Below are 25,197 nucleotides of genomic sequence, written 5' to 3' on the forward strand. Positions count from 1 at the left end.
TTAGTAGGATCATCTCTACTTCCTTCCCCGTGGCTGGAAATGGCATTCTTTCTTCCTGTATTATGGCTGAGGAATATGCCATGAGTGTATGCACCACGTCTTCTTTATCCGTTCATCTCTCCTAGGCTTAGGTGGCTTGCTTCCCTTGGCTATTGTACATAGTACCGCCAGGATGGCTGGGGTGCAAGTGTCTTTTCAAAGTTTGTTTTTCTCCGGATCCATGCCCAGAAGTGGGATGGCTGAGTCACATGGTACTTGTATGTTTAGTGTTTTAATGAACCTCCACAGTGTTGTTCATAGTGGATGTACGGATATACGTCCCCACCAACCGTGTAGGGGGTTCCCTCTCTCCACACCCTCTCCAGCATTTATTGTTGTACATTTTTCGATGATGGCCTTTCTGACCTGTGTGAGGTGATACCTCATGTTCCCCACTGATTTGCATTTCTCTCCTACTCAGGAACGCTGAGCACCTTTGTATGTGCTTTGTGGCCATCTGTACGTCTTCTTTGGAGAAATGTCCATTTAGATTTTCCGCCCATTCTTTATTGGGTTGTTTGTGTTTGTGATATTGAGCTGCATGACCTGCCTTTATGTTTTGGAGATGAATTCCTTGTGGGTATCTTGGTTATCCACTATTTTTTTTCCCATTGTGAGGGTTGTCCTTTTCTTTCGTTTCTGGTCTCCTTTGCTGTGCAAATGCTTCTACGTTAAATTAGGTCCCATTTGTTTATTTTGTATTTATTTTTCATTATTCTCAGATATGGATTCAAAGAGAACTTGCTGCAATTTATGTCAAAGCATGCTCTGCCTAGGTTCTCCTCAAGAGTTTTATAGTATGCGGCCTAAAGTTTAGAACTTTAACGTATTCGGAGTTTATATTTGTGTATGGTGTTGGGGAGTGTTCTAATTTCATTGTCGTCTTGATCATCTAGGGACCCTCCCCACTGGGGCCCATAGTGGCTGTTACAAGTTTATATCCCCACCGATAGTGTAGGAGGGTATCGTTTTCTCCACACCCTCTTCAGCATCTATTGTTTGTAGACATTATGACGGTGGCCATTCTGACCGGTGTGAGGTGACCTCGCTTTAGTTGTGATTAGCATTTCTCTACTATTTATTTACGTGGACCTCTCTTCTTGTGGTTTTTTGTATGCAGGGTGAGTAAAACTTACCTCTTGAAATTGGCTTTTGGAACGTATGCCCTGTTTTGAATTCTTTCTCACTGACCTACCCCATTTCTTGAGGGCAGGTGTTTCTTCTTTACAGCCCCGCAGGCCTTGTGAAAAGCAAATGCCGGACAGCACAGGTGTTCAAGGTGTAGTTATGGGAAACAGCCACAAGGCGGCAGCATTTCTTCATGCCCCACCCTTTTTTGTTTTTCTTCTTCTAGGTTTTTAATTTAAATTTTATTTCATATTAGTGTACCATTGATTTCCAATGTTGTGTTTGTGGTAGTTGTACACGAACTGGATTCAGTTATCCATAGATGTATATCGATTCTTTTAAGGGTTCTTATCCCATATAGGTTTTTAGAGTGTGTTCAGGAGACTTCCCTGTGCTTTTCCGTAGGTCCTTGTGGATTACTTACTTGACATATATTGGCATGTATATGTTAATCTCAACCTCCTAATGTATCGCTCCAGCCTTCCCACCCATTTTGATAATCATAAGTTTGTTCTCTAAGTCTGGGAGTCTTTTTCTGTTTTGTAAATTAGTTAATTTCTATGAATGTAAGGATTCGCCTGTAAGGCATATCTTCTGATATTTGTCTTTCTCTCTGTGCCTTCCTTGACTTAGTGTGGCAGTCTCTCGGTCCATCCATCCACGGCGTTATTTTGTTCTTTTTTATGGCTGAGCAGTTTTCCATTGTACATATGTACCACATCATCTTCACTTTACTGTGGAAGGACCTTTTGGTGGATTCCATGTCCTGGCTACTGTAAATAGCTCTGCCCTGAAAATAGGGTGGTGCGTGTCATTTCGAATTATGATTGTTCTCCGGATCCAAGCCCAGGAGTGGATTGCCAGATCATAGGGTAACTTTATGTTTACATTTTTAAGGAACCTCCAGAGTGACTGCACGCATTTACATCCCCAGCAACGGTGGAGGTGGATTCCCTTTTGCCCACGGCCTCTCCAGCATGTAGTCTTGTCGATTATTTTGAGGATGGCCATTCTGACCAGTGTGAGGTGACTTCTCCTTATCATTTTGATATGCATTCCTTTCGTAATTAGTGCTGTTGCCTACCTTTTCGTGTGCTTTTTTCGTTTTTTAATACATTGTGAGTAAAATTTACGTCTTGAAAGTGGCTTCTTGATCGTCGGCCCTGTTTTGCCTCCTTTTCCGATGATTTGCCCCAGGATATTTCCTGAGGGCCGGCGTCAACTGCAACCCGCAGGCCTTGTGAATATGAAGTGGTCGTCAGCACAGGTTTTACAGTTGTTGCTGAGAATGGCCACAAGGCGGCAGCATTTCCCCATGCCCAACTCTGGTTACTGTGGCAACAAGAGCCTTAGGGAGAGTCCTGCTCCTGGCTTGCCAGTTCCAGTGGAATCCGCCAGAAGAAGCACCCAAGGCTTGTGTCTCCTGACTTCTTCCCCCTTAGCCTTGACCCCGCCCGCGGATGGCTCCCAGGTGCTGCAGCAACTCTCTGCTGAGGGTGCCGTCGTCCGTAGGTGGGGCGACCCAAAGGCAGGAGGCTGGAGGAGGGAAGCCCAGCACCGGGAGACGCGGAGACCAAGGGACGCTTGAACGCTCCTCCAGCCCAGATGCTCCCCCATCCTCTGGGTGCACGAGGCTTGCTTTCGCGGTAGGAGGGCTGCGGGGATCTGGAGAGTGTGGTCCCATGCAGAGAGGACCAGGCGCTCCGAGTGCAAAGGGGGCCCGTTTGCCTGCACATCCTCGCAGCTCCCTCAGCCGCACGACAGTCCAGCCTTGGGACCCAAGACTGGTCCGGACTCAGGGCTGTGACACCAACCAATGTCACCAAGGCCACGGTTAAATAGAGTCGGCGTTTCTTTTCTTTCTTTCCTTCCTTTTTTATTTTGTATTGGGGCGTAGGTGAGTTATAATGCTGTGGAGGGTTTTTTGGGGGGTGGGTGATTTCCAGCTCCTTGTTTCAGTTATACCTAGACGTTTATATGTCCTTTTTTGGCTTCCCTTCCCATATAGCTTATCCTACAGTGTCTAGTAGGGTTCCCTGTTCTCTACAGTGGGTCCTTTTTGATTATTCTATAAAGGCTAGTGTGTATATGTTCATCTCAACCGGCTAATTTCTCCCTGCCCACCACCCTTCCCTCTTGGTAACCATAAGTTGTTTGTTTCCTAGGTCTGTGAGGCTGCTTCTGTTTTGTAAAGACGTTCATTTGGATCCATTTCTCGACTCACCTATAGGTGATGTTACATGAGGCCTGTGTTTCGCTGCTTCCCTTAGTTGACTTAGTAGGATCATCTCTACTTCCTTCCCCGTGGCTGGAAATGGCATTCTTTCATCCTGTATTATGGCTGAGGAATATGCCATGAGTGTATGGACCACGTCTTCTTTATCCGTTCATCTGTCCCTCTACGCTTAGGTGGCTTGCTTCTCTTGGCTATTGTACATAGTACCGCCAGGATGGCTGGGGTGCACGTGTCTTTTCAAAGTTTGTTTTTCTCCGGATCCATGCCCAGGAGTGGGATGGCTGGGTCACATGGTACTTGTATGTTTAGTGTTTTAATGAACCTCCACAGTGTTGTTCATAGTGGATGTACGGATATACGTCCCCACCAACCGTGTAGGGGGTTCCCTCTCTCCACACCCTCTCCAGCATTTATTGTTGTACATTTTTGGATGATGGCCATTCTGACCTGTGTGAGGTGATACCTCATGTTCCCCACTGATCTGCATTTCTCTCCTACTCAGGAACGCTGAGCACCTTTGTATGTGCTTTGTGGCATCTGTACGTCTTCTGTGGAGAAATGTCCATTTAGATTTTCCGCCCATTCTTCATTGGGTTGTTTGTGTTTGTGATATTGAGCTGCATGACCTGCCTTTATGTTTTGGAGATGAATTCCTTGTGGGTATCTTGGTTATCCACTATTTTTTTCCCATTGTGAGGGTTGTCCTTTTCTTTCATTTCTGGTTTCCTTTGCTGTGCAAATGCTTTTACGTTAAATTAGGTCCCATTTGTTTATTTTGTATTTATTTTTCATTATTCTCAGATATGGATTCAAAGAGAACTTGCTGCAATTTATGTCAAAGCATGCTCTGCCTAGGTTTTTCTCAAGAGTTTTATAGCATGCAGCCTAAAGTTTAGAACTTTAACCTATTCGGAGTTTATATTTGTGTATGGTGTTAGGGAGTGTTCTAATTTCATTCTCTTCTTGATCATCTAGGGACCCTCCCCACTGGGGCCCATAGTGGCTGTTACAAGTTTATATCCCCACCGATAGTGTAGGATGGTATCGTTTTCTCCACACCCTCTTCAGCATCTATTGTTTGTAGACATTATGACGGTGGCCATTCTGACCGGTGTGAGGTGACCTCGCTTTAGTTGTGATTAGCATTTCTCTACTATTTATTTACGTGGACCTCTCTTGTGGTTTTTTGTATGCAGGGTGAGTAAAACTTACCTCTTGAAATTGGCTTTTGGAACGTATGCCCTGTTTTGAATTCTTTCTCACTGACCTACCCCATTTCTTGAGGGCAGGTGTTTCTTCTTTACAGCCCCGCAGGCCTTGTGAAAAGCAAATGCCGGACAGCACAGGTGTTCAAGGTGTAGTTATGGGAAACAGCCACAAGGCGGCAGCATTTCTTCATGCCCCACCCTTTTTTGTTTTTCTTCTTCTAGGTTTTTAATTTAAATTTTATTTCATATTAGTGTACCATTGATTTCCAATGTTGTGTTTGTGGTAGTTGTACACGAACTGGATTCAGTTATCCATAGATGTATATCGATTCTTTTAAGGGTTCTTATCCCATATAGGTTTTTAGAGTGTGTTCAGGAGACTTCCCTGTGCTTTTCCGTAGGTCCTTGTGGATTACTTACTTGACATATATTGGCATGTATATGTTAATCTCAACCTCCTAATGTATCGCTCCAGCCTTCCCACCCATTTTGATAATCATAAGTTTGTTCTCTAAGTCTGGGAGTCTTTTTCTGTTTTGTAAATTAGTTCATTTCTATGAATGTAAGGATTCGCCTGTAAGGCATATCTTCTGATATTTGTCTTTCTCTCTGTGCCTTCCTTGACTTAGTGTGGCAGTCTCTCGGTCCATCCATCCACGGCGTTATTTTGTTCTTTTTTATGGCTGAGCAGTTTTCCATTGTACATATGTACCACATCATCTTCACTTTCCTGTGGGAGGACCTTTTGGTGGATTCCATGTCCTGGCTACTGTAAATAGCTCTGCCCTGAAAATAGGGTGGTGCGTGTCATTTCGAATTATGATTGTTCTCCGGATCCAAGCCCAGGAGTGGATTGCCAGATCATAGGGTAACTTTATGTTTACATTTTTAAGGAACCTCCAGAGTGACTGCACGCATTTACATCCCCAGCAACGGTGGAGGAGGATTGCCTTTTGCCCACGGCCTCTCCAGCATGTAGTCTTGTAGATATTTTTGAGGATGGCCATTCTGACCGGTGTGAGGTGACTTCTCCTTATCATTTTGATATGCATTCCTTTCGTATATTAGTGCTGTTGCCTACCTTTTCGTGTGCTTTTTTCGTTTTTTAATACATTGTGAGTAAAATTTACGTCTTGAAAGTGGCTTCTTGATCGTCGGCCCTGTTTTGCCTCCTTTTCCGATGATTTGCCCCAGGATATTTCCCGAGGGCCGGCGTCAACTGCAACCCGCAGGCCTTGTGAATATGAAGTCGTCGTCAGCACAGGTTTTACAGTTGTTGTTGCGGAGAATGGCCACAAGGCGGCAGCATTTCCTCATGCCCGGCTCGGGTTACTGTGGCAACAAGAGCCTTTGGGAGAGTCCTGCTCCTGGCTTGTCAGTTTCAGTGGAATCCGCCAGAAGAAGCACCCAAGGCTTGTGTCTCCTGACTTCTTCCCCCTTAGCCTTGACCCCGCCCGCGGATGGCTCCCAGGTGCTGCAGCACCTCTCTGCCGAGGGTGCCGTCGTCCGTAGGTGAGGCGGCCCAAAGGAAGGAGGCTGGAGGAGGGAAGCCCAGCACCGGGAGACGCGGAGACCAAGGGACGCTTGAACGCTCCTCCAGCCCAGATGCTCCCCCATCCTCTGGGTGCACGAGGCTTGCTTTCGCGGTAGGAGGGCCTGCGGGGATCTGGAGAGTGTGGTCCCGTGCAGAGAGGACCAGGCGCTCCGAGTGCAAAGGGGGCCCGTTTGCCTGCACATCCTCGCAGCTCCCTCAGCCGCACGACAGTCCAGCCTTGGGACCCAAGACTGGTCCGGACTCAGGGCTGTGACACCAACCAATGTCACCAAGGCCACGGTTAAATAGAGTCGGCGTTTCTTTTCTTTCTTTCCTTCCTTTTTTATTTTGTATTGGGGCGTAGGTGAGTTATAATGCTGTGGAGGGTTTTTTGGGGGGTGGGTGATTTCCAGCTCCTTGTTTCAGTTATACCTAGACGTTTATATGTCCTTTTTTGGCTTCCCTTCCCATATAGCTTATCCTACAGTGTCTAGTAGGGTTCCCTGTTCTCTACAGTGGGTCCTTTTTGATTATTCTATAAAGGCTAGTGTGTACATGTTCATCTCAACCGGCTAATTTCTCCCTGCCCACCACCTTTCCCTTTTGGTAACCATAAGTTACTTTTCTAGGTCTGTGAGGCTGTTTCTCTTTTGTAAAGACGTTTATTTGTATCCATTTCTCAGCTCCACCTATAGGTGATGTTACATGAGACCTGTGCTTCCCTGCTTCCCTTAGTTGACTTAGTAGGATCATCTCTACTCCCTTCCCCGTGGCTGGAAATGGCATTCTTTCATCCTGCATTATGGCTGAGGAATATGCCATGGAGTGTATGGACCACGTCTTCTTTATCCGTTCATCTGTCCCTCTACGCTTAGGTGGCTTGCTTCTCTTGGCTTTTGTACACAGCGCTGCCAGGATCGCTGGGGTGCACGTGTCTTTTCAAAGTTTGTTTTTCTCCGGATCCGTACCCGGAAGTGGGATGGCTGGGTCACATGGTACTTGTATGCTTAGTGTTTTAATGAACCTCCACAGTGTTGTTCATAGTGGATGTACGGATATACGTCCCCACCAACCGTGTAGGGGGTTCCCTCTCTCTACACCCTCTCCAGCATTTATTGTTGTACAGTTTTGTATGATGGCCTTTCTGACCTGTGTGAGCTGATTCCTCATTTTACCCCCTTGATTTGCATTTCTCTCCTACTCAGGAACGCTGAGCACCTTTTCAGTGCTTTGTGGCATCTGTACGTCTTCTTTGGAGAGAAGTCCATTTAGATTTTCCATCCATTTTTTTATTGGGTTGTTTGTGTTTTTGATATTGAGCTGCATGAGCTGCTTGTATGTTTTGCAGATGAATTCCTTGTGGGTATCTTGGTTTTCCACTATTTTATTCCCATTCCAAGGGATGTCTTCTTCTTTCGTTTGTGGTTTCCTTTGCTGTGCAAATGAATTTAAGTTGAATTAGGTCCAATTTGGTTTTTTTGGGTTTATGTTTCATTATTCTATGAGGTGGATTCAAAGAGAACTTGCTGCGATTTATGTCAAAGCATGTCCTGCCTAGGTTTTCCTCGGGAGTTTTCTAGTATGCGGCCAAAAGATGAGAACTTTAAGCTATTCAGAGTTTATTTTTGTGTATGGTGTTGGGGAGTGTTCTAATTTCATTGTCTTCTTCATCATCTAGGGACCCTCCCCATTGGGGCCCATAGTGGCTGTTACAAGTTTATATCCCCACCGATAGTGTAGGAGGGTATCGTTTCCTCCACACCCTCTTCAGCATCTATTGTTTGTAGACATTATGACGGTGGCCATTCCGACCGGTGTGAGGTGACCTCGCTTTAGTTGTGATTAGCATTTCTCTACTATTTATCGACGTGGACCTCTCTTCTTGTGGTTTTTTGTATGCAGGGTGAGTAAAAATTACCTCTTGAAATTGGCTCTTGGAACGTATGCCCTGTTTTGAATTCTTTCTCACTGACCTACCCCATTTCTTGAGTGCAGGTGTTTCTTCTTTACAGCCCCGCAGGCCTTGTGAAAAGCAAATGCCGGACAGCACAGGTGTTCAAGGTGTAGTTATGGGAAACAGCCACAAGGAGGCAGCATTTCTTCATGCCCCACCCTTTTTTGTTTTTCTTCTTCTTTGTTTTTAATTTAATTTTTATTTCATATTAGTGTACCGTTGATTTCCAATGTGGTGTTTGTGGTAGTTGTACACGAACTTGATTCAGTTATCCATAGACATATATCGATTCTTCTTCGGGTTCTTATCCCATATAGGTTATTAGAGTATGTTCAGGAGACTTCCCTGTGCTATTCAGTAGGTCCTTGTGGATTACATATTTGACATATATTGGCGTGTATATGTTAATCTCAACCTCCTAATGTATCGCTCCAGCCTTCCCACCCATTTTGATAATCATAAGTTTGTTCTCTAAGTCTGGGAGTCTTTTTCTGTTTTGTAAATTAGTTCATTTCTATGAATGTAAGGATTCGCCTGTAAGGGATATCTTATGATATTTGTGTGTCTCTCTCTGCCGTACTTGACTTAGTACGACAGTCTCTCGGTCCATCCATCCATGGCGTTATTTTGTTCTTTTTTATGGCTGAGCAGTATTCCACCGTGCATATGTACCACATCATATTCACTTTTCTGTGGATGGACTTTATGGAGGATTCCATGTGCTGGCTACTGTAAATAGCTCTGCCGTGAAAATAGGGCGGCAGTGTCGTTTTGAATTATGATTTTTCTCCGGATCCAAGCTCAGGAGTGGATTGCCAGATCATAGGGTAACTCTATGTGTAGTTTTTTAAGGAACTTCCTTAGAGTCCTCTGTAGTGACTGCTCGCATTTCCATTACCACCAACGGTGGAGGAGGATTGCCTTTTGCCCACGGCCTCTCCAGCATGTACTCTTGTAGATTTTTTTGAGGATGGCCATTCTGACCGGTGTGAGGTGACTTCTTATCGTTTTGATATGCATTCCTTTCATAATTAGTGATGTTGCCTATCTTTTCATGTGCTTTTCCCTTTTTTAAAATATTGTGAGTAAAATTTACCTCTTGAAGGTGGCTTCTTGATCGTCGGCCGTGTTTTGCATCCTTTTTAGATGATTTACCCCAGGATATTTCCTGTGGGCCGTTGTCAACTGCAACCCGCAGGCCTTGTGAATATGAAGTGGTCATCAGCACAGGTTTTACAGTTGTTATTGTGGAGAATGGCCACAGGGTGGCAGCAGTTCCTCATGCCCGACTCTGGTTACTGTGGCAACAGGAGCCTTTGGGAGAGTCCTGCTCCTGGCTTGTCAGTTCCAGTGGAATCCGCCAGAAGAAGCACCCAAGGCTTGTGTCTCCTGACTTCTTCCCCCTTAGCCTTGACCCCGCCCCCGGATGGCTCCCAAGTGCTGCAACACCTCTCTGCTGAGGGTGCCGTCGTCCGTAGGTGGGGCGACCCAAAGGCAGGAGGCTGGAGGAGGGAAGCCCAGCACCAGGACACGCGGAGCCCGAGGGACGCTTGAACGCTCCTCCAGCCCAGATGCTCCCCCATCCTCTGGGTGCACGAGGCTTGCTTTCGCGGTAGGAGGGCTGCGGGGATCTGGAGAGTGTGGTCCTGTGCAGAGAGGACCAGGCGCTCCGAGTGCAAAGGGGGCCCGTGTGTCTGCACCGGCTCCCGGCTCCCTCAGCCGCGCGACAGTCCAGCCTTGGGACCCAAGACTTGTCTGGCTCCAGGGCTGTGACACCAGCCAATGTCACCAAGGCCTTGGTTAAATAGTCAGCGTTTCTTTTCTTTCTTTCCTTCCTTTTATTTTTTATTTTGTATTGGGGCGTAGGTGAGTTATAATGCTGTGGAGGGTTTTTTTTTGCGGGGGTGGGTGATGTCCAGCTCCTTGTTTCAGTTATACCTAGACGTTTATATGTACTTTTATGGGTTCCCTTCCCATGTAGCTTATCCCACAGTGTCTAGTAGGGTCCCCTGTGCTCTACAGTGGGTCCTTGTTGATTATTCTATAAAGGCTAGTGTGTACATGTTCATCTCAACCGGCTAATTTCTCCCTGCCCACCACCTTTCCCTCTTGGTAACCATAAGTTGTTTGTTTTCTAGGTCTGGGAGGCTGCTTCTGTTTTGTAAAGACGTTCATCTGTATCCATTTCTCGACTCCACCTATAGGTGATGTTACATGAGACCTGTGTTTCCCTGCTTCCCTTAGTTGACTTAGTAGGATCATCTCTACTTCCTTCCCCGTGGCTGGAAATGGCATTCTTTCTTCCTGTATTATGGCTGAGGAATATGCCATGAGTGTATGGACCACGTCTTCTTTATCCGTTCATCTCTCCTAGGCTTAGGTGGCTTGCTTCCCTTGGCTATTGTACATAGTACCGCCAGGATGGCTGGGGTGCAAGTGTCTTTTCAAAGTTTGTTTTTCTCCGGATCCATGCCCAGAAGTGGGATGGCTGGGTCACATGGTACTTGTATGTTTAGTGTTTTAATGAACCTCCACAGTGTTGTTCATAGTGGATGTACGGATATACGTCCCCACCAACCGTGTAGGGGGTTCCCTCTCTCCACACCCTCTCCAGCATTTATTGTTGTACATTTTTCAATGATGGCCTTTCTGACCTGTGTGAGGTGATACCTCATGTTCCCCACTGATTTGCATTTCTCTCCTACTCAGGAACGCTGAGCACCTTTGTATGTGCTTTGTGGCCATCTGTACGTCTTCTTTGGAGAAATGTCCATTTAGATTTTCCGCCCATTCTTTATTGGGTTGTTTGTGTTTGTGATATTGAGCTGCATGACCTGCCTTTATGTTTTGGAGATGAATTCCTTGTGGGTATCTTGGTTATCCACTATTTTTTTTCCCATTGTGAGGGTTGTCCTTTTCTTTCGTTTCTGGTCTCCTTTGCTGTGCAAATGCTTCTACGTTAAATTAGGTCCCATTTGTTTATTTTGTATTTATTTTTCATTATTCTCAGATATGGATTCAAAGAGAACTTGCTGCAATTTATGTCAAAGCATGCTCTGCCTAGGTTCTCCTCAAGAGTTTTATAGTATGCGGCCTAAAGTTTAGAACTTTAACGTATTCGGAGTTTATATTTGTGTATGGTGTTGGGGAGTGTTCTAATTTCATTGTCGTCTTGATCATCTAGGGACCCTCCCCACTGGGGCCCATAGTGGCTGTTACAAGTTTATATCCCCACCGATAGTGTAGGAGGGTATCGTTTTCTCCACACCCTCTTCAGCATCTATTGTTTGTAGACATTATGACGGTGGCCATTCTGACCGGTGTGAGGTGACCTCGCTTTAGTTGTGATTAGCATTTCTCTACTATTTATTTACGTGGACCTCTCTTCTTGTGGTTTTTTGTATGCAGGGTGAGTAAAACTTACCTCTTGAAATTGGCTTTTGGAACGTATGCCCTGTTTTGAATTCTTTCTCACTGACCTACCCCATTTCTTGAGGGCAGGTGTTTCTTCTTTACAGCCCCGCAGGCCTTGTGAAAAGCAAATGCCGGACAGCACAGGTGTTCAAGGTGTAGTTATGGGAAACAGCCACAAGGCGGCAGCATTTCTTCATGCCCCACCCTTTTTTGTTTTTCTTCTTCTAGGTTTTTAATTTAAATTTTATTTCATATTAGTGTACCATTGATTTCCAATGTTGTGTTTGTGGTAGTTGTACACGAACTGGATTCAGTTATCCATAGATGTATATCGATTCTTTTAAGGGTTCTTATCCCATATAGGTTTTTAGAGTGTGTTCAGGAGACTTCCCTGTGCTTTTCCGTAGGTCCTTGTGGATTACTTACTTGACATATATTGGCATGTATATGTTAATCTCAACCTCCTAATGTATCGCTCCAGCCTTCCCACCCATTTTGATAATCATAAGTTTGTTCTCTAAGTCTGGGAGTCTTTTTCTGTTTTGTAAATTAGTTCATTTCTATGAATGTAAGGATTCGCCTGTAAGGCATATCTTCTGATATTTGTCTTTCTCTCTGTGCCTTCCTTGACTTAGTGTGGCAGTCTCTCGGTCCATCCATCCACGGCGTTATTTTGTTCTTTTTTATGGCTGAGCAGTTTTCCATTGTACATATGTACCACATCATCTTCACTTTCCTGTGGGAGGACCTTTTGGTGGATTCCATGTCCTGGCTACTGTAAATAGCTCTGCCCTGAAAATAGGGTGGTGCGTGTCATTTCGAATTATGATTGTTCTCCGGATCCAAGCCCAGGAGTGGATTGCCAGATCATAGGGTAACTTTATGTTTACATTTTTAAGGAACCTCCAGAGTGACTGCACGCATTTACATCCCCAGCAACGGTGGAGGAGGATTGCCTTTTGCCCACGGCCTCTCCAGCATGTAGTCTTGTAGATATTTTTGAGGATGGCCATTCTGACCGGTGTGAGGTGACTTCTCCTTATCATTTTGATATGCATTCCTTTCGTATATTAGTGCTGTTGCCTACCTTTTCGTGTGCTTTTTTCGTTTTTTAATACATTGTGAGTAAAATTTACGTCTTGAAAGTGGCTTCTTGATCGTCGGCCCTGTTTTGCCTCCTTTTCCGATGATTTGCCCCAGGATATTTCCCGAGGGCCGGCGTCAACTGCAACCCGCAGGCCTTGTGAATATGAAGTCGTCGTCAGCACAGGTTTTACAGTTGTTGTTGCGGAGAATGGCCACAAGGCGGCAGCATTTCCCCATGCCCAACTCTGGTTACTGTGGCAACAAGAGCCTTAGGGAGAGTCCTGCTCCTGGCTTGCCAGTTCCAGTGGAATCCGCCAGAAGAAGCACCCAAGGCTTGTGTCTCCTGACTTCTTCCCCCTTAGCCTTGACCCCGCCCGCGGATGGCTCCCAGGTGCTGCAGCAACTCTCTGCTGAGGGTGCCGTCGTCCGTAGGTGGGGCGACCCAAAGGCAGGAGGCTGGAGGAGGGAAGCCCAGCACCGGGAGACGCGGAGACCAAGGGACGCTTGAACGCTCCTCCAGCCCAGATGCTCCCCCATCCTCTGGGTGCACGAGGCTTGCTTTCGCGGTAGGAGGGCTGCGGGGATCTGGAGAGTGTGGTCCCATGCAGAGAGGACCAGGCGCTCCGAGTGCAAAGGGGGCCCGTTTGCCTGCACATCCTCGCAGCTCCCTCAGCCGCACGACAGTCCAGCCTTGGGACCCAAGACTGGTCCGGACTCAGGGCTGTGACACCAACCAATGTCACCAAGGCCACGGTTAAATAGAGTCGGCGTTTCTTTTCTTTCTTTCCTTCCTTTTTTATTTTGTATTGGGGCGTAGGTGAGTTATAATGCTGTGGAGGGTTTTTTGGGGGGTGGGTGATTTCCACCTCCTTGTTTCAGTTATACCTAGACGTTTATATGTCCTTTTTTGGCTTCCCTTCCCATATAGCTTATCCTACAGTGTCTAGTAGGGTTCCCTGTTCTCTACAGTGGGTCTTTTTTGATTATTCTATAAAGGCTTGTGTGTACATGTTCATCTCAACCGGCTAATTTCTCCCTGCCCACCACCCTTCCCTCTTGGTAACCATAAGTTGTTTGTTTCCTAGGTCTGTGAGGCTGCTTCTGTTTTGTAAAGACGTTCATTTGGATCCATTTCTCGACTCACCTATAGGTGATGTTACATGAGACCTGTGTTTCGCTGCTTCCCTTAGTTGACTTAGTCGGATCATCTCTACTTCCTTCCCCGTGGCTGGAAATGGCATTCTTTCATCCTGTATAATGGCTGAGGAATATGCCATGAGTGTATGGACCCCGTCTTCTTTATCCGTTCATCTCTCCCTCTACGCTTAGGTGGCTTGCTTCTCTTGGCTTTTGTACACAGTGCTGCCAAGATGGCTGGGGTGCACGTGTCTTTTCAAAGTTTGTTTTTCTCCGGATCCATGCCCAGGAGTGGGATGGCTGGGTCACATGGTACTTGTATGTTTAGTGTTTTAATGAACCTCCACAGTGTTGTTCATAGTGGATGTACGGATATACGTCCCCACCAACCGCGTAGGGGGTTCCCTCTCTCCACACCCTCTCCAGCATTTATTGTTGTACATTTTTCGATGATGGCCTTTCTGACCTGTGTGAGGTGATACCTCATGTTCCCCACTGATTTGCATTTCTCTCCTACTCAGGAACGCTGAGCACCTTTGTATGTGCTTTGTGGCCATCTGTACGTCTTCTGTGGAGAAATGTCCATTTAGATTTTCCGCCCATTCTTCATTGGGTTGTTTGTGTTTGTGATATTGAGCTGCATGACCTGCCTTTATGTTTTGGAGATGAATTCCTTGTGGGTATCTTGGTTATCCACTATTTTTTTCCCATTGTGAGGGTTGTCCTTTTCTTTCATTTCTGGTTTCCTTTGCTGTGCAAATGCTTTTACGTTAAATTAGGTCCCATTTGTTTATTTTGTATTTATTTTTCATTATTCTCAGATATGGATTCAAAGAGAACTTGCTGCAATTTATGTCAAAGCATGCTCTGCCTAGGTTTTTCTCAAGAGTTTTATAGCATGCAGCCTAAAGTTTAGAACTTTAACCTATTCGGAGTTTATATTTGTGTATGGTGTTAGGGAGTGTTCTAATTTCATTCTCTTCTTGATCATCTAGGGACCCTCCCCACTGGGGCCCATAGTGGCTGTTACAAGTTTATATCCCCACCGATAGTGTAGGATGGTATCGTTTTCTCCACACCCTCTTCAGCATCTATTGTTTGTAGACATTATGACGGTGGCCATTCTGACCGGTGTGAGGTGACCTCGCTTTAGTTGTGATTAGCATTTCTCTACTATTTATTTACGTGGACCTCTCTTGTGGTTTTTTGTATGCAGGGTGAGTAAAACTTACCTCTTGAAATTGGCTTTTGGAACGTATGCCCTGTTTTGAATTCTTTCTCACTGACCTACCCCATTTCTTGAGGGCAGGTGTTTCTTCTTTACAGCCCCGCAGGCCTTGTGAAAAGCAAATGCCGGACAGCACAGGTGTTCAAGGTGTAGTTATGGGAAACAGCCACAAGGCGGCAGCATTTCTTCATGCCCCACCCTTTTTTGTTTTTCTTCTTCTAGGTTTTTAATTTAAATTTTATTTCATATTAGTGTACCATTGATTTCCAATGTTGTGTTTGTGGTAGTTGTACACGAACTGGATTCAGTTATCCATAGATGTATATCGATTCTTTTAAGGGTTCTTATCCCATATAGGTTTTTAGAGTGTGTTCAGGAGACTTCCCTGTGCTTTTCCGTAGGTCCTTGTGGATTACTTACTTGACATATATTGGCATGTATATGTTAATCTCAACCTCCTAATGTATCGCTCCAGCCTTCCCACCCATTTTGATAATCATAAGTTTGTTCTCTAAGTCTGGGAGTCTTTTTCTGTTTTGTAAATTAGTTCATTTCTATGAATGTAAGGATTCGCCTGTAAGGCATATCTTCTGATATTTGTCTTTCTCTCTGTGCCTTCCTTGACTTAGTGTGGCAGTCTCTCGGTCCATCCATCCACGGCGTTATTTTGTTCTTTTTTATGGCTGAGCAGTTTTCCATTGTACATATGTACCACATCATCTTCACTTTCCTGTGGGAGGACCTTTTGGTGGATTCCATGTCCTGGCTACTGTAAATAGCTCTGCCCTGAAAATAGGGTGGTGCGTGTCATTTCGAATTATGATTGTTCTCCGGATCCAAGCCCAGGAGTGGATTGCCAGATCATAGGGTAACTTTATGTTTACATTTTTAAGGAACCTCCAGAGTGACTGCACGCATTTACATCCCCAGCAACGGTGGAGGAGGATTGCCTTTTGCCCACGGCCTCTCCAGCATGTAGTCTTGTAGATATTTTTGAGGATGGCCATTCTGACCGGTGTGAGGTGACTTCTCCTTATCATTTTGATATGCATTCCTTTCGTATATTAGTGCTGTTGCCTACCTTTTCGTGTGCTTTTTTCGTTTTTTAATACATTGTGAGTAAAATTTACGTCTTGAAAGTGGCTTCTTGATCGTCGGCCCTGTTTTGCCTCCTTTTCCGATGATTTGCCCCAGGATATTTCCCGAGGGCCGGCGTCAACTGCAACCCGCAGGCCTTGTGAATATGAAGTCGTCGTCAGCACAGGTTTTACAGTTGTTGTTGCGGAGAATGGCCACAAGGCGGCAGCATTTCCTCATGCCCGGCTCGGGTTACTGTGGCAACAAGAGCCTTTGGGAGAGTCCTGCTCCTGGCTTGTCAGTTTCAGTGGAATCCGCCAGAAGAAGCACCCAAGGCTTGTGTCTCCTGACTTCTTCCCCCTTAGCCTTGACCCCGCCCGCGGATGGCTCCCAGGTGCTGCAGCACCTCTCTGCCGAGGGTGCCGTCGTCCGTAGGTGAGGCGGCCCAAAGGAAGGAGGCTGGAGGAGGGAAGCCCAGCACCGGGAGACGCGGAGACCAAGGGACGCTTGAACGCTCCTCCAGCCCAGATGCTCCCCCATCCTCTGGGTGCACGAGGCTTGCTTTCGCGGTAGGAGGGCCTGCGGGGATCTGGAGAGTGTGGTCCCGTGCAGAGAGGACCAGGCGCTCCGAGTGCAAAGGGGGCCCGTTTGCCTGCACATCCTCGCAGCTCCCTCAGCCGCACGACAGTCCAGCCTTGGGACCCAAGACTGGTCCGGACTCAGGGCTGTGACACCAACCAATGTCACCAAGGCCACGGTTAAATAGAGTCGGCGTTTCTTTTCTTTCTTTCCTTCCTTTTTTATTTTGTATTGGGGCGTAGGTGAGTTATAATGCTGTGGAGGGTTTTTTGGGGGGTGGGTGATTTCCAGCTCCTTGTTTCAGTTATACCTAGACGTTTATATGTCCTTTTTTGGCTTCCCTTCCCATATAGCTTATCCTACAGTGTCTAGTAGGGTTCCCTGTTCTCTACAGTGGGTCCTTTTTGATTATTCTATAAAGGCTAGTGTGTACATGTTCATCTCAACCGGCTAATTTCTCCCTGCCCACCACCTTTCCCTTTTGGTAACCATAAGTTACTTTTCTAGGTCTGTGAGGCTGTTTCTCTTTTGTAAAGACGTTTATTTGTATCCATTTCTCAGCTCCACCTATAGGTGATGTTACATGAGACCTGTGCTTCCCTGCTTCCCTTAGTTGACTTAGTAGGATCATCTCTACTCCCTTCCCCGTGGCTGGAAATGGCATTCTTTCATCCTGCATTATGGCTGAGGAATATGCCATGGAGTGTATGGACCACGTCTTCTTTATCCGTTCATCTGTCCCTCTACGCTTAGGTGGCTTGCTTCTCTTGGCTTTTGTACACAGCGCTGCCAGGATCGCTGGGGTGCACGTGTCTTTTCAAAGTTTGTTTTTCTCCGGATCCGTACCCGGAAGTGGGATGGCTGGGTCACATGGTACTTGTATGCTTAGTGTTTTAATGAACCTCCACAGTGTTGTTCATAGTGGATGTACGGATATACGTCCCCACCAACCGTGTAGGGGGTTCCCTCTCTCTACACCCTCTCCAGCATTTATTGTTGTACAGTTTTGTATGATGGCCTTTCTGACCTGTGTGAGCTGATTCCTCATTTTACCCCCTTGATTTGCATTTCTCTCCTACTCAGGAACGCTGAGCACCTTTTCAGTGCTTTGTGGCATCTGTACGTCTTCTTTGGAGAGAAGTCCATTTAGATTTTCCATCCATTTTTTTATTGGGTTGTTTGTGTTTTTGATATTGAGCTGCATGAGCTGCTTGTATGTTTTGCAGATGAATTCCTTGTGGGTATCTTGGTTTTCCACTATTTTATTCCCATTCCAAGGGATGTCTTCTTCTTTCGTTTGTGGTTTCCTTTGCTGTGCAAATGAATTTAAGTTGAATTAGGTCCAATTTGGTTTTTTTGGGTTTATGTTTCATTATTCTATGAGGTGGATTCAAAGAGAACTTGCTGCGATTTATGTCAAAGCATGTCCTGCCTAGGTTTTCCTCGGGAGTTTTCTAGTATGCGGCCAAAAGATGAGAACTTTAAGCTATTCAGAGTTTATTTTTGTGTATGGTGTTGGGGAGTGTTCTAATTTCATTGTCTTCTTCATCATCTAGGGACCCTCCCCATTGGGGCCCATAGTGGCTGTTACAAGTTTATATCCCCACCGATAGTGTAGGAGGGTATCGTTTCCTCCACACCCTCTTCAGCATCTATTGTTTGTAGACATTATGACGGTGGCCATTCCGACCGGTGTGAGGTGACCTCGCTTTAGTTGTGATTAGCATTTCTCTACTATTTATCGACGTGGACCTCTCTTCTTGTGGTTTTTTGTATGCAGGGTGAGTAAAAATTACCTCTTGAAATTGGCTCTTGGAACGTATGCCCTGTTTTGAATTCTTTCTCACTGACCTACCCCATTTCTTGAGTGCAGGTGTTTCTTCTTTACAGCCCCGCAGGCCTTGTGAAAAGCAAATGCCGGACAGCACAGGTGTTCAAGGTGTAGTTATGGGAAACAGCCACAAGGAGGCAGCATTTCTTCATGCCCCACCCTTTTTTGTTTTTCTTCTTCTTTGTTTTTAATTTAATTTTTATTTCATATTAGTGTACCGTTGATTTCCAATGTGGTGTTTGTGGTAGTTGTACACGAACTTGATTCAGTTATCCATAGACATATATCGATTCTTCTTCGGGTTCTTATCCCATATAGGTTATTAGAGTATGTTCAGGAGACTTCCCTGTGCTATTCAGTAGGTCCTTGTGGATTACATATTTGACATATATTGGCGTGTATATGTTAATCTCAACCTCCTAATGTATCGCTCCAGCCTTCCCACCCATTTTGATAATCATAAGTTTGTTCTCTAAGTCTGGGAGTCTTTTTCTGTTTTGTAAATTAGTTCATTTCTATGAATGTAAGGATTCGCCTGTAAGGGATATCTTATGATATTTGTGTGTCTCTCTGTGCCTTCCTTGACTTAGTGTGGCAGTCTCTCGGTCCATCCATCCATGGCGTTATTTTGTTCTTTTTTATGGCTGAGCAGTATTCCACCGTGCATATGTACCACATCATATTCACTTTTCTGTGGATGGACTTTATGGAGGATTCCATGTGCTGGCTACTGTAAATAGCTCTGCCGTGAAAATAGGGCGGCAGTGTCGTTTTGAATTATGATTTTTCTCCGGATCCAAGCTCAGGAGTGGATTGCCAGATCATAGGGTAACTCTATGTGTAGTTTTTTAAGGAACTTCCTTAGAGTCCTCTGTAGTGACTGCTCGCATTTCCATTACCACCAACGGTGGAGGAGGATTGCCTTTTGCCCACGGCCTCTCCAGCATGTACTCTTGTAGATTTTTTTGAGGATGGCCATTCTGACCGGTGTGAGGTGACTTCTTATCGTTTTGATATGCATTCCTTTCATAATTAGTGATGTTGCCTATCTTTTCATGTGCTTTTCCCTTTTTTAAAATATTGTGAGTAAAATTTACCTCTTGAAGGTGGCTTCTTGATCGTCGGCCGTGTTTTGCATCCTTTTTAGATGATTTACCCCAGGATATTTCCTGTGGGCCGTTGTCAACTGCAACCCGCAGGCCTTGTGAATATGAAGTGGTCATCAGCACAGGTTTTACAGTTGTTATTGTGGAGAATGGCCACAGGGTGGCAGCAGTTCCTCATGCCCGACTCTGGTTACTGTGGCAACAGGAGCCTTTGGGAGAGTCCTGCTCCTGGCTTGTCAGTTCCAGTGGAATCCGCCAGAAGAAGCACCCAAGGCTTGTGTCTCCTGACTTCTTCCCCCTTAGCCTTGACCCCGCCCCCGGATGGCTCCCAAGTGCTGCAACACCTCTCTGCTGAGGGTGCCGTCGTCCGTAGGTGGGGCGACCCAAAGGCAGGAGGCTGGAGGAGGGAAGCCCAGCACCAGGACACGCGGAGCCCGAGGGACGCTTGAACGCTCCTCCAGCCCAGATGCTCCCCCATCCTCTGGGTGCACGAGGCTTGCTTTCGCGGTAGGAGGGCTGCGGGGATCTGGAGAGTGTGGTCCTGTGCAGAGAGGACCAGGCGCTCCGAGTGCAAAGGGGGCCCGTGTGTCTGCACCGGCTCCCGGCTCCCTCAGCCGCGCGACAGTCCAGCCTTGGGACCCAAGACTTGTCTGGCTCCAGGGCTGTGACACCAGCCAATGTCACCAAGGCCTTGGTTAAATAGTCAGCGTTTCTTTTCTTTCTTTCCTTCCTTTTATTTTTTATTTTGTATTGGGGCGTAGGTGAGTTATAATGCTGTGGAGGGTTTTTTTTTGCGGGGGTGGGTGATGTCCAGCTCCTTGTTTCAGTTATACCTAGACGTTTATATGTACTTTTATGGGTTCCCTTCCCATGTAGCTTATCCCACAGTGTCTAGTAGGGTCCCCTGTGCTCTACAGTGGGTCCTTGTTGATTATTCTATAAAGGCTAGTGTGTACATGTTCATCTCAACCGGCTAATTTCTCCCTGCCCACCACCTTTCCCTCTTGGTAACCATAAGTTGTTTGTTTTCTAGGTCTGGGAGGCTGCTTCTGTTTTGTAAAGACGTTCATCTGTATCCATTTCTCGACTCCACCTATAGGTGATGTTACATGAGACCTGTGTTTCCCTGCTTCCCTTAGTTGACTTAGTAGGATCATCTCTACTTCCTTCCCCGTGGCTGGAAATGGCATTCTTTCTTCCTGTATTATGGCTGAGGAATATGCCATGAGTGTATGGACCACGTCTTCTTTATCCGTTCATCTCTCCTAGGCTTAGGTGGCTTGCTTCCCTTGGCTATTGTACATAGTACCGCCAGGATGGCTGGGGTGCAAGTGTCTTTTCAAAGTTTGTTTTTCTCCGGATCCATGCCCAGAAGTGGGATGGCTGGGTCACATGGTACTTGTATGTTTAGTGTTTTAATGAACCTCCACAGTGTTGTTCATAGTGGATGTACGGATATACGTCCCCACCAACCGTGTAGGGGGTTCCCTCTCTCCACACCCTCTCCAGCATTTATTGTTGTACATTTTTCAATGATGGCCTTTCTGACCTGTGTGAGGTGATACCTCATGTTCCCCACTGATTTGCATTTCTCTCCTACTCAGGAACGCTGAGCACCTTTGTATGTGCTTTGTGGCCATCTGTACGTCTTCTTTGGAGAAATGTCCATTTAGATTTTCCGCCCATTCTTTATTGGGTTGTTTGTGTTTGTGATATTGAGCTGCATGACCTGCCTTTATGTTTTGGAGATGAATTCCTTGTGGGTATCTTGGTTATCCACTATTTTTTTTCCCATTGTGAGGGTTGTCCTTTTCTTTCGTTTCTGGTCTCCTTTGCTGTGCAAATGCTTCTACGTTAAATTAGGTCCCATTTGTTTATTTTGTATTTATTTTTCATTATTCTCAGATATGGATTCAAAGAGAACTTGCTGCAATTTATGTCAAAGCATGCTCTGCCTAGGTTCTCCTCAAGAGTTTTATAGTATGCGGCCTAAAGTTTAGAACTTTAACGTATTCGGAGTTTATATTTGTGTATGGTGTTGGGGAGTGTTCTAATTTCATTGTCGTCTTGATCATCTAGGGACCCTCCCCACTGGGGCCCATAGTGGCTGTTACAAGTTTATATCCCCACCGATAGTGTAGGAGGGTATCGTTTTCTCCACACCCTCTTCAGCATCTATTGTTTGTAGACATTATGACGGTGGCCATTCTGACCGGTGTGAGGTGACCTCGCTTTAGTTGTGATTAGCATTTCTCTACTATTTATTTACGTGGACCTCTCTTCTTGTGGTTTTTTGTATGCAGGGTGAGTAAAACTTACCTCTTGAAATTGGCTTTTGGAACGTATGCCCTGTTTTGAATTCTTTCTCACTGACCTACCCCATTTCTTGAGGGCAGGTGTTTCTTCTTTACAGCCCCGCAGGCCTTGTGAAAAGCAAATGCCGGACAGCACAGGTGTTCAAGGTGTAGTTATGGGAAACAGCCACAAGGCGGCAGCATTTCTTCATGCCCCACCCTTTTTTGTTTTTCTTCTTCTAGGTTTTTAATTTAAATTTTATTTCATATTAGTGTACCATTGATTTCCAATGTTGTGTTTGTGGTAGTTGTACACGAACTGGATTCAGTTATCCATAGATGTATATCGATTCTTTTAAGGGTTCTTATCCCATATAGGTTTTTAGAGTGTGTTCAGGAGACTTCCCTGTGCTTTTCCGTAGGTCCTTGTGGATTACTTACTTGACATATATTGGCATGTATATGTTAATCTCAACCTCCTAATGTATCGCTCCAGCCTTCCCACCCATTTTGATAATCATAAGTTTGTTCTCTAAGTCTGGGAGTCTTTTTCTGTTTTGTAAATTAGTTCATTTCTATGAATGTAAGGATTCGCCTGTAAGGCATATCTTCTGATATTTGTCTTTCTCTCTGTGCCTTCCTTGACTTAGTGTGGCAGTCTCTCGGTCCATCCATCCACGGCGTTATTTTGTTCTTTTTTATGGCTGAGCAGTTTTCCATTGTACATATGTACCACATCATCTTCACTTTCCTGTGGGAGGACCTTTTGGTGGATTCCATGTCCTGGCTACTGTAAATAGCTCTGCCCTGAAAATAGGGTGGTGCGTGTCATTTCGAATTATGATTGTTCTCCGGATCCAAGCCCAGGAGTGGATTGCCAGATCATAGGGTAACTTTATGTTTACATTTTTAAGGAACCTCCAGAGTGACTGCACGCATTTACATCCCCAGCAACGGTGGAGGAGGATTGCCTTTTGCCCACGGCCTCTCCAGCATGTAGTCTTGTAGATATTTTTGAGGATGGCCATTCTGACCGGTGTGAGGTGACTTCTCCTTATCATTTTGATATGCATTCCTTTCGTATATTAGTGCTGTTGCCTACCTTTTCGTGTGCTTTTTTCGTTTTTTAATACATTGTGAGTAAAATTTACGTCTTGAAAGTGGCTTCTTGATCGTCGGCCCTGTTTTGCCTCCTTTTCCGATGATTTGCCCCAGGATATTTCCCGAGGGCCGGCGTCAACTGCAACCCGCAGGCCTTGTGAATATGAAGTCGTCGTCAGCACAGGTTTTACAGTTGTTGTTGCGGAGAATGGCCACAAGGCGGCAGCATTTCCCCATGCCCAACTCTGGTTACTGTGGCAACAAGAGCCTTAGGGAGAGTCCTGCTCCTGGCTTGCCAGTTCCAGTGGAATCCGCCAGAAGAAGCACCCAAGGCTTGTGTCTCCTGACTTCTTCCCCCTTAGCCTTGACCCCGCCCGCGGATGGCTCCCAGGTGCTGCAGCAACTCTCTGCTGAGGGTGCCGTCGTCCGTAGGTGGGGCGACCCAAAGGCAGGAGGCTGGAGGAGGGAAGCCCAGCACCGGGAGACGCGGAGACCAAGGGACGCTTGAACGCTCCTCCAGCCCAGATGCTCCCCCATCCTCTGGGTGCACGAGGCTTGCTTTCGCGGTAGGAGGGCTGCGGGGATCTGGAGAGTGTGGTCCCATGCAGAGAGGACCAGGCGCTCCGAGTGCAAAGGGGGCCCGTTTGCCTGCACATCCTCGCAGCTCCCTCAGCCGCACGACAGTCCAGCCTTGGGACCCAAGACTGGTCCGGACTCAGGGCTGTGACACCAACCAATGTCACCAAGGCCACGGTTAAATAGAGTCGGCGTTTCTTTTCTTTCTTTCCTTCCTTTTTTATTTTGTATTGGGGCGTAGGTGAGTTATAATGCTGTGGAGGGTTTTTTGGGGGGTGGGTGATTTCCACCTCCTTGTTTCAGTTATACCTAGACGTTTATATGTCCTTTTTTGGCTTCCCTTCCCATATAGCTTATCCTACAGTGTCTAGTAGGGTTCCCTGTTCTCTACAGTGGGTCTTTTTTGATTATTCTATAAAGGCTTGTGTGTACATGTTCATCTCAACCGGCTAATTTCTCCCTGCCCACCACCCTTCCCTCTTGGTAACCATAAGTTGTTTGTTTCCTAGGTCTGTGAGGCTGCTTCTGTTTTGTAAAGACGTTCATTTGGATCCATTTCTCGACTCACCTATAGGTGATGTTACATGAGACCTGTGTTTCGCTGCTTCCCTTAGTTGACTTAGTCGGATCATCTCTACTTCCTTCCCCGTGGCTGGAAATGGCATTCTTTCATCCTGTATAATGGCTGAGGAATATGCCATGAGTGTATGGACCCCGTCTTCTTTATCCGTTCATCTCTCCCTCTACGCTTAGGTGGCTTGCTTCTCTTGGCTTTTGTACACAGTGCTGCCAAGATGGCTGGGGTGCACGTGTCTTTTCAAAGTTTGTTTTTCTCCGGATCCATGCCCAGGAGTGGGATGGCTGGGTCACATGGTACTTGTATGTTTAGTGTTTTAATGAACCTCCACAGTGTTGTTCATAGTGGATGTACGGATATACGTCCCCACCAACCGCGTAGGGGGTTCCCTCTCTCCACACCCTCTCCAGCATTTATTGTTGTACATTTTTCGATGATGGCCTTTCTGACCTGTGTGAGGTGATACCTCATGTTCCCCACTGATTTGCATTTCTCTCCTACTCAGGAACGCTGAGCACCTTTGTATGTGCTTTGTGGCCATCTGTACGTCTTCTTTGGAGAAATGTCCATTTAGATTTTCCGCCCATTCTTTATTGGGTTGTTTGTGTTTGTGATATTGAGCTGCATGACCTGCCTTTATGTTTTGGAGATGAATTCCTTGTGGGTATCTTGGTTATCCACTATTTTTTTCCCATTGTGAGGGTTGTCCTTTTCTTTCATTTCTGGTTTCCTTTGCTGTGCAAATGCTTTTACGTTAAATTAGGTCCCATTTGTTTATTTTGTATTTATTTTTCATTATTCTCAGATATGGATTCAAAGAGAACTTGCTGCAATTTATGTCAAAGCATGCTCTGCCTAGGTTTTTCTCAAGAGTTTTATAGCATGCAGCCTAAAGTTTAGAACTTTAACCTATTCGGAGTTTATATTTGTGTATGGTGTTAGGGAGTGTTCTAATTTCATTCTCTTCTTGATCATCTAGGGACCCTCCCCACTGGGGCCCATAGTGGCTGTTACAAGTTTATATCCCCACCGATAGTGTAGGATGGTATCGTTTTCTCCACACCCTCTTCAGCATCTATTGTTTGTAGACAT

The sequence above is a fragment of the Balaenoptera borealis genome (genome assembly GCF_965194805.1).
Source record: "Balaenoptera borealis genome assembly, chromosome: 19".
In the NCBI taxonomy this organism is placed as follows: Eukaryota; Metazoa; Chordata; class Mammalia; order Artiodactyla; family Balaenopteridae; genus Balaenoptera; species Balaenoptera borealis.